Source organism: Coffea arabica, chromosome 4c, assembly GCF_036785885.1.
Source record: "Coffea arabica cultivar ET-39 chromosome 4c, Coffea Arabica ET-39 HiFi, whole genome shotgun sequence".
NCBI classification, from domain to species: domain Eukaryota; kingdom Viridiplantae; phylum Streptophyta; class Magnoliopsida; order Gentianales; family Rubiaceae; genus Coffea; species Coffea arabica.
This window is the reverse complement of record NC_092316.1, coordinates 22,763,629-22,772,253: the sequence shown is the minus strand read 5'-3', so window position 1 is coordinate 22,772,253 and position 8,625 is coordinate 22,763,629. Positions and strand designations below refer to the sequence as shown.

The following is an 8,625-nucleotide window of genomic DNA, read 5'->3' as shown; positions in this document are numbered from 1 at the left end:
CGCTGATCACTTTTAAAATTATGCACACACTATTTGTATCTAGTCAAGAATGAAATAAGTTTAAACAAGTAAAACCCTTCTTGAAACTTATTGTGAATAAACACAATGGTGATGCCAATAATTTAAAAGAACAATCATCACATTTCTATGCAATAAAAAATGTCAAGAAATTGAGAATTATTCGTGATGTAGTAAAACAAATATGCTTCTAGTAATTGTAGTAAAAAATATCATATTGACAGGTGTTGTTTCTTGTAGTAATCTTTCCAATAGAACGTGTCTTACAAAACTTCTTGTGCTCATTGCAATAATTTTTGGGTGTAGTACATAGATCATCGTCATCATTTTTCTTCTTTGCATCTCTTTTTTGTGCAGAGACTATTAGTCAATGATGATGAACTTTTCCTTCTTTTCTTTTGTCAAGCATTCTTTGAAGTAGAACAAATTATAGTAATCTTGAGGCATGCAACATGTAGTATATTTTACCTTACAACCTTAATAGCCAATTCACAATTGGACCTTAACTACCATTTGAATCCCGTAAGGATGCCTGGATTTCTGTCTGGATTTGCTACAAAATATCTAACTATTTGCTTAAACTTGATGCAAATTTCTAATACATTTGTGGGAATGCATTAGTAGGAGAATTACTTAGGAAGTACTCAACAATAGCTTGGAACAACCTGGAGAAATATATCATACTCAAATTCACTGCAATGTATTATCCCTATTTTCGCAAATGCAAAGCAATAATATCCCTACATCTACAGATTATTCTTAGTAGGGACCATCCAATATTGATTTATAAATGACCAAACTACTTATTCGATTATCCACCAAACCGAATAGCTCGTATTCATAGCTTTCTATCTCACTGGTGTTTTGGAGGAAACTACTTATTGATCTTATTTCGAAAAAGATATGGAATCCAGAGACCTTATTCACTGCCTGAGGTAGTCTTTTAAACCTTTGCCACTTTTTTGTAAGTTTTTTTTCGTCGAAGTTTTCGTGGTACTTGCATGATTAGGAAAATTAAACTATACTTTGATGAAAAAAACATGTGGCTTTGACCAAAAGTATGTCAAAATCGCAAGCAATTGATAGATAGTATTCAATTTCTGGTTTCTTTATATATTTGGCTTTCAGATTTTTCTTGCTAAGCAGATCAAGAATTTTTGTACTTGTGCTTCAAACTTTACTATTGTTGTAGTCAAGTAATGGTAATTTATGTGAACAATCACCTTAATTTTTTAGAGGATTGCTAATTGATTCCATTCTTGGTACTCTGGCCTTTTATTGTGGTCCTATAGTTCGACATATTAGTTTTCAGCAGGAAACAACAATCCTCAAAAGGTTTGTATTTAATTGTAATTTTAGGGGATAGCTGGATAATCCTTCTTCTTATCTTTAAACCCATGAATGGGTTATGGAACCAGCAAAATTTTCGTGCCCCTCCCTCCCCGGGCCTACTTCTGGCATGATATATCAACATAGTGACGATATTGCCCTGAACTTCTTCGAATGTCACATTGTAAAAGCCACTGGCATTGCTAAAAATTACTCTATAACCGGTCCATGCCTACTGTAGCAATCCCAACTCTCGCTTTTAGTATAGTAAAGATATGTTTATTGACTTGAGAAGTGTGCTAATAGAAGTTTGGCAGTTGGTTGATTGTTCCCTTTAGTGGTGATAAGTTGTCAAATAGGATAGATCCGCCTTCCATTTTTTGCCCTCTTTCTTCTATAACGATTAAAAATGAAAAATAAAAAACAACTCTTATGTAACTTGAGGTTCTCATATCTTGAATAATGCAATTAAAGTACATTGGTTTGATTACTACTAGTTTTCCATGATAATGTTTTGTGAATGTTGTGGTTGTGCCATTGCAGGCAAGTAAATGATACTTGCCATAGGCTTAGTAATACAAGAAGCCAACTTTAGGTCTATGGTTTTTTATGGTATAGACCAAATTTAATTTGTTCTTTAATTAGTGACTTTTAATTGTGAATTGTCATTTTGCAGGCTTATTCATCCTTAATGTCGTATAGTCTTGGATGGATTAAGTACCTATGGTAAATTAGGAGGTTAGATTGTCAAAACATGATGGCTACATTTAGAATTCTTTCGAATAGTGTGAGTAGTTATGTGGCGATCCCACCTCGCCTTAGGACGAACCCTAGGGTTTAATAGATCACATGTCTGACTCTCGTCAGGACTCACTCACTCACATTAATTTCAGAGATAACATTTATATAGACTAAACTATTAATAAACCATTTACTCTCAAGTACGTTCTCCATCAAAAACAAAACTGTCTTAAACTATTTAACATGTACATCTCTCAAAACAAAGTTTGCACAGTTTTAACGTTAAGTACAAATTCACCTAAGCACACATTCAAGTCTCCAACTAATACTACCGGCTTCTTCTCACCCCGTCCTCCACTCCTATAAGGAAAATAACTAAAGGGGTTGAGTTAATGCCCAATGAGGTTTCACGTAAATTCAATGGAATCATAGAACTCACATTTCAACAATAAAACATGTTTCATAATGATTAACATTCTAAAACATGTTAATGTAATAGGAATAACAAATCAATTAATATCAAAGGATACGGAACTGATACAGACTCTGGAGGTGGCTCCCGTTTATTTTTAGACGTAGCACTTAGCTTCGTTCAGTAATTCAATGTCATTTCCCCAGTTAAACAGTAACCAATATTTTTCGTTCTTCTAGTGTTCAATGATCACCTCAATAGGTCACACTCGAGTATACCATTAAACGGTACCCAAGCACAATCGACCTACTTGACCGAACCCGTTGTTGGCTCGAATAGGCCGACCATCGATGGGATTTGGGTCCAAAACGGTCATGCACAGTTAACAGTAACAGTTTCAAAAGTCATTAGCTTGAGTGCAATGAAGTAGCACTTGTTTTCAGTAAAATAGTGGCAATTGCCAATTTTTCACTCTAAACAATTCAAACGTCAATAATCCAACAAGTATCAGTCAACTAGGCACTCAACATTTATCATTCATCAAGTATTCAATCATTACAAATAAATGTAGAACACTCACCAAATCGAGTGAAAAGTCACGCCTCGGCATCGGGGTTTCCTTCTATCTCACCACCGACTCCTGAGATATGCTGAATCCACAAATACTAGACCTTTTGACACTATTAACTATCTTAGTCAAATCAAGTGGATATTCACATAAAACTCTAGTTTAAAAGGGTCATCAAATATTTAGGTTGAAATGAAGAGAGTTTTGTAACCAAATTCTTGGAAATAAGGTCGGAAATCTTACCCTTACTCTCGGCCCCCTTTTTTTAACAAAATTTCTTTCACCAATATTACTTCAAATTTCTCCCAAAAACCAGTGAATGTATTCATACATGTCATGATTAAAACATTAAAAGTTAACGAGCCAAAAGGTGCAAGTTTGCAGCCAACATTTTAGAGCTAAATTTAAAAAAATTGTTGCTACATACTCTCGGGTTTCAAGCAAGAAAATCCAGCGATATCATTCTATTTTTCCTTATAGCGTTTAGATTTATAACACCAAAACAAATACCAAACAAGGCTGTAAATATCATACTAAACCAAGGTATATGACAAGAATTTTCAGTAAAATACCAAACAAATTTTCGAAATAAAGGCTGGAATTTAACCATGGTTCAAAGTTGGAAGTTTCATCCAAAACATGTTACATACATGTTGATTTCTAACCAAAATCTCAACTTTCTTTCATGATTCAAGCATAAATCATGCAATATATCCTAAAGTGACTATAAGGCATAATTCTCTTTGAAAGATTTCAATAAAATGGAAGCGACAAGCTGGAAATTTCAGTTCACACACGACAGTTCAGGCAAGAAAAACTCTAGGGAGTCTTTCCTCACTTTTGTCACCAAAATAGCACCTCTCTTACTTTGGTTTCAACCATAAATCACACAATAATAGACTTGTAACATGAGATGAGGTATTAATCAAGCATTCCAGCAAAACTCAACAAGAAAATTTGCATCTAAAAGCTGGAAGTTCAAGCTTCCTCCACAGTTCAAAGCTGGACAATTTCCGGGAAAAAAACAGTTTGCCAAATGAGTTTTTCTTCAACAAAACTATTTATTTATCACTCAAATTGAACATGCATGTGATGTTTAATGTGTTATAAGATATATTGAATTGCAATCTAAAATTTTTTTGTAGCCAAAAATTCATGGAAAAACTGGAAAATTCTTCCTCTTTCTCACTTGGCTAGTCAAGTAGATTTCTAGCAGATCCTGCAAGTGTTTTTCTCCAACCAAGTTATCAACTTTCCACTAGATTCAAAGATAAACATACAATATGTATCATGCAAAGCAGAAATAAGACACATCTCAACCAAAATTTGCAAATAAGAGCTGCACTTTCACGGCTCTCTCTCTCTCTAGAAATTTCAGCAACCTTTCATTTCAATTTTAACCATTTTAAATTTTATTTCCATCCACAAATCGCACACCAACAACCCAACACACACAACCAAGCGCGAATCAAGCATTTTTCAGCCAATTTTATACCAAAATATCCATTCAAACTCCAAGAAATTTCCATCGGCTAAGCTAGAAAATGGTATAATAGTCATGCAACTCCCAATCAAAATTCCAGCCATAAAAATCAAAATTTTCACCATAAAATTCACATGCAACACCAAATAATGAGTATACTAAACATATTTCACGAGTTCAAGTATATTTATCCTTGATTAAGCAAGAAAACTGAAAAGAAACAGCCTTTACTCTATATCGGTTCAAGTTGGGAAATTTCCAGTAATGAAACAAGTTTCTACTACCTAGTTCTACTTCAATCCAGCCCCAAACCATACATGCATCAAAATCCCTCTAAAGTATATAGAAAGGTTGTGGTTTCTAGCCATTTTACCTTATTTTGTTACCCAAACTCAAACTGGAAGCCAGCTCATCTTCCTACTTTCTCCTCAGCTGGAAATGGAGAAAGAAATTCTGGTTTCTTTTGGCTACAAATGGTGCAAGAAACTCTGGTTTCTCTCTCAGTTGAAGTGGAGACAAAAAGCTCTGGTTTCACTCTAGTTATCTCTCAACTCTTTCTCTCAATTAGAAATGGAACAAGACAAGGATCGAGAATTGCTCTCAACTCTCTCTCAAGTGCTCTTGGTTGGACAAAGAGCAAGAGTAAGGAAGATTTTCTCAGCTTTCTCTACTCCTCTCTCGGTTGGAAATGAGACAAGAAGCAAGACTAAAAAAATTTGACCAATAGGGTTTTTGTGTCTTGAACAAGACATCTCACACCTGGCACTAACGTTTCTCCATTTGTCAAGCATGCATATGTCAAGAGCTTAATCTAACAATTACCCCACACTTTTGTATTATTGTTTTATGCCTCTACTAATTTCTTATTCTAGATTGTATTAATTCCTATAAAGTTTGATCCTACATTAATTTAGGGTACTTCTGAGTTGTTTAATCACAAGAAACAAGTAAATATGTAAATTGGATAATTAACAAGAAAATTGCAACACATTCAATAAATAAATAAATACGCAAATAAATAAATTACACAATTAATTTTGGGTTCTCACAAGTTCAACTTTTAAGCAGAGTTCTGGAAAATGTGATTACGCGAGGAACTTGATTGTTACTATTTTGTGAAATTGAGATAGTGTTAAAACTGTCTGAAATGAAAGCTTAGTCATTGAAGACAATCCTTCTCAAACTATTTATCAATGTGATTGACAAAATTATTTTCCAATCTCCTTTGTTATCAATTGTAAATATAAGTCTTAACCCCCTGTCGAACTAGATTTGTCTTTATAGTGAGAGGCCTATGAGTCAGAATGTTTGTTCAAATCATTGCAATGGTTCACCAAAGGGCGTTAAAAATTTTAGAGATATTTTATGAGTTTCAACTATTGTCAAATAGGACCCATTATTAGACTTGCTACTATGGCCATCTTACTGCATGATTATAGTTTTTCTGGTGATGAGTTTTTAATGTTTTGTCCCACTTGAAAGAATTTGCAGAACAATTGAGTGCATATGATGTGTATACAAGGATTTGTCTAATGCATTGACTACACATTTTAAGTATGGTCTTGGCCTCAATTAAAAGTCGATCTGTCCTTCCAAATTCTTTCCTTTAAGAAGAATGTGTACTGTCTTTGTCAGGTGTATTTAGTTGGACGAAATGATGTCATCTTGTATTTTACAAAATTGTATCTGTCAGGTATACTTGCCTGATCTACCACAAGTTAATCACTTCTACAGCATGGTGAAAGTAGAGATTGGAGCTAAAACAACAAAAGGCACCATCCACTTGTACTAATGATCTTTTCTTGGTTGATCATGTAATTGTAGATTATTCACTTTTTATCTACTCTAAATTAAAGGTAAACGTATCTCTGGTGCCAGTATCACTTGTATGCACAAATTCATAATACTTGCATGTAGGATCAAGTTTGCTCTTATACAATTATGTCTTGTTGTCTTGCCCCATTGAATTTAAATTATGGACTTACTCTCTAAAGCCATTAATTATGTCTTGTCTTGATGTAGGATCATGTTTGCTCTTACAAATTGGATCATGTAATAACTTTGCACTAATTCCTACATCAAGACATTGACAAATCTTTGAAAGAGCTGACGTATCGTCTAAATCACTTGTCTAATCTCATTTAGGCTACAGTTGGATTGAATTGAGTTGGATCATTCATATTGACACATTTTTGAAATTCCTCTTAGAGTTTATAGCATGCAAATGTATTACTTCATTCCTCTTTTCAGCTGATCAGTACAAAGTTTAAGCCTTGCTGCTGAACAATTTGTATTCCTCATGAGGAAAATGTGCAGATAAAAATAAAAAGAAAAGCTCTGCAGTACTGTTTCATTTGACTGATGTTTCTTTGACTTTTCAAATTACTGAAACTAGTTTTTATTTGACTTTGTTCAGTTTAAATGTCGTAGTTAAATGTCTTGTCTCATTTACTCATGAATTTTGGAACATTTTGGGCTCCTTTCATGGATTTACTTCATGTCAATATGCTGTTCTATATACTTATTTATCAATTTTGTATACCTTAGCGGCTGTTCTTTTGTCATGCAATACGCTTCAATGTGCTTTGATTAAAATTGGATCTGGACAGCGCGCGAGGTTCAAAACTATGAAACAATGAAAGCTGGCAGTTTTGAGAAATAATGCGCTCAGCATTAATCACATTCTTTTTTCTCATGTGATAAAGCCTCAAGTGAACTGAATTTCTAGCCTTAAAATGTTTTAGGTTTCAAATTACATTAGCTAGAAACATTCATGCTTATTCATTACTAGTTGACTAATTAAAATGATGCACTGCATAATTGGTTGATATAAATGGCTGTTAAGGTTCAATTGTTTATTAAGGTTATAAGGTGAAATATGCTACACATTGCATGTCTCGAGATTACTGTAATTTGTTTGAATCCTTTTAAGGGAATGCTTGAAAAAAGAAAAGAAGAAAAAGTTCATTATCATCGATTAATGGTCTCTGGTTTTAATTTGTCTTTGCACAAAAAGAGAGATGCAAAACAATAAGAAAGAGAGATGATCATGATTTATGTACCATACCCAAAACTTGTTGCAAAGAGTTCAAGAAGTTTGAGAAAACATGTTCGATTTGGAAAGATTATTAAAAGAAACAACACCTATCAGGATAACAATTTCGACTACAATTACTAGAAGCATATTTTTTTACTATAATACGAATAATTCTCAATTTCTTGATATTTTTTATTATGTAGAAATGTGATGACTGTTCTTTTCAAATTATTGACACTACCATTGTATTTATTTATAATAGATTTCAGGAAAGCTTTTACTTGTTTAAAGTTATTTCATTCTTAACTACGTACAGATAGTGTGAGCATTGTTTAAAAAGTTTTTAATATCACCATGATTCTTATATTTATATGTACTTATATATTTCAAATGAATGCATCATTTATTTAGAGTATCAAGAATTTGCAAAGATCTTAAGCTCATTACTGACTATCTAGACAAAATTACAAATCAAATGAGTAAATGAATAAAAATGGTATCCAAATTGCCTAAAATCGACTAATTTTTTAGAATATACGTTAAAAAAAATAATCTGGCAAATGTAGCTTTGATTGGGAGTTTTCTCAAACTAATAAATTTTTAAATAATTCCCGCACAAAGTTTTTTTTTTGAAAAGAGTGCAGCTGGTGAAAATTTCCTGTCTCCGGCCGTGCACAGCCGACAAAGGACACCTGACAGTTACGGACCGTTTATTGATCTGTTTTTCGAGGAGCGGCTAGTTGATTATCCAGGGCCAATGACGAATTTGATATTTACTTAAAAATTGCATCATTTCATCACTATAAAGTCCTACTCAATACGGAAATTCAGGACGCAGCTCCACTTATAGCGTGTGTTTAGCTTTCCCTATTATTTCTCGATCCACCCGAAACCATTTAATTAAAAAAAAAAAAGAAAAACTTGCCAATAAGTTTCCCTAATATTTCTGAGATAATTTTTTTATACATTATCAATGTATAATTTTTTTTACACTAGCGAATTTAGATTATATCACATAATATAAATTCAAATTTGAA

At 33.2% G+C, this 8,625-nt stretch overlaps 1 long non-coding RNA gene across 1 annotated transcript; it reads right to left on the bottom strand.

The window, feature by feature from the left end:
• Positions 1–2,225: 2,225 nt before the first annotated feature.
• Positions 2,226–5,241, bottom strand: LOC140005328 (uncharacterized). Its single transcript, XR_011813147.1, has 2 exons — positions 3,081–5,241; positions 2,226–2,448 (listed from the first exon to the last, which is right to left on the bottom strand). It is a non-coding gene; the product is annotated as an uncharacterized lncRNA (long non-coding RNA).
• Positions 5,242–8,625: the final 3,384 nt, after the last annotated feature.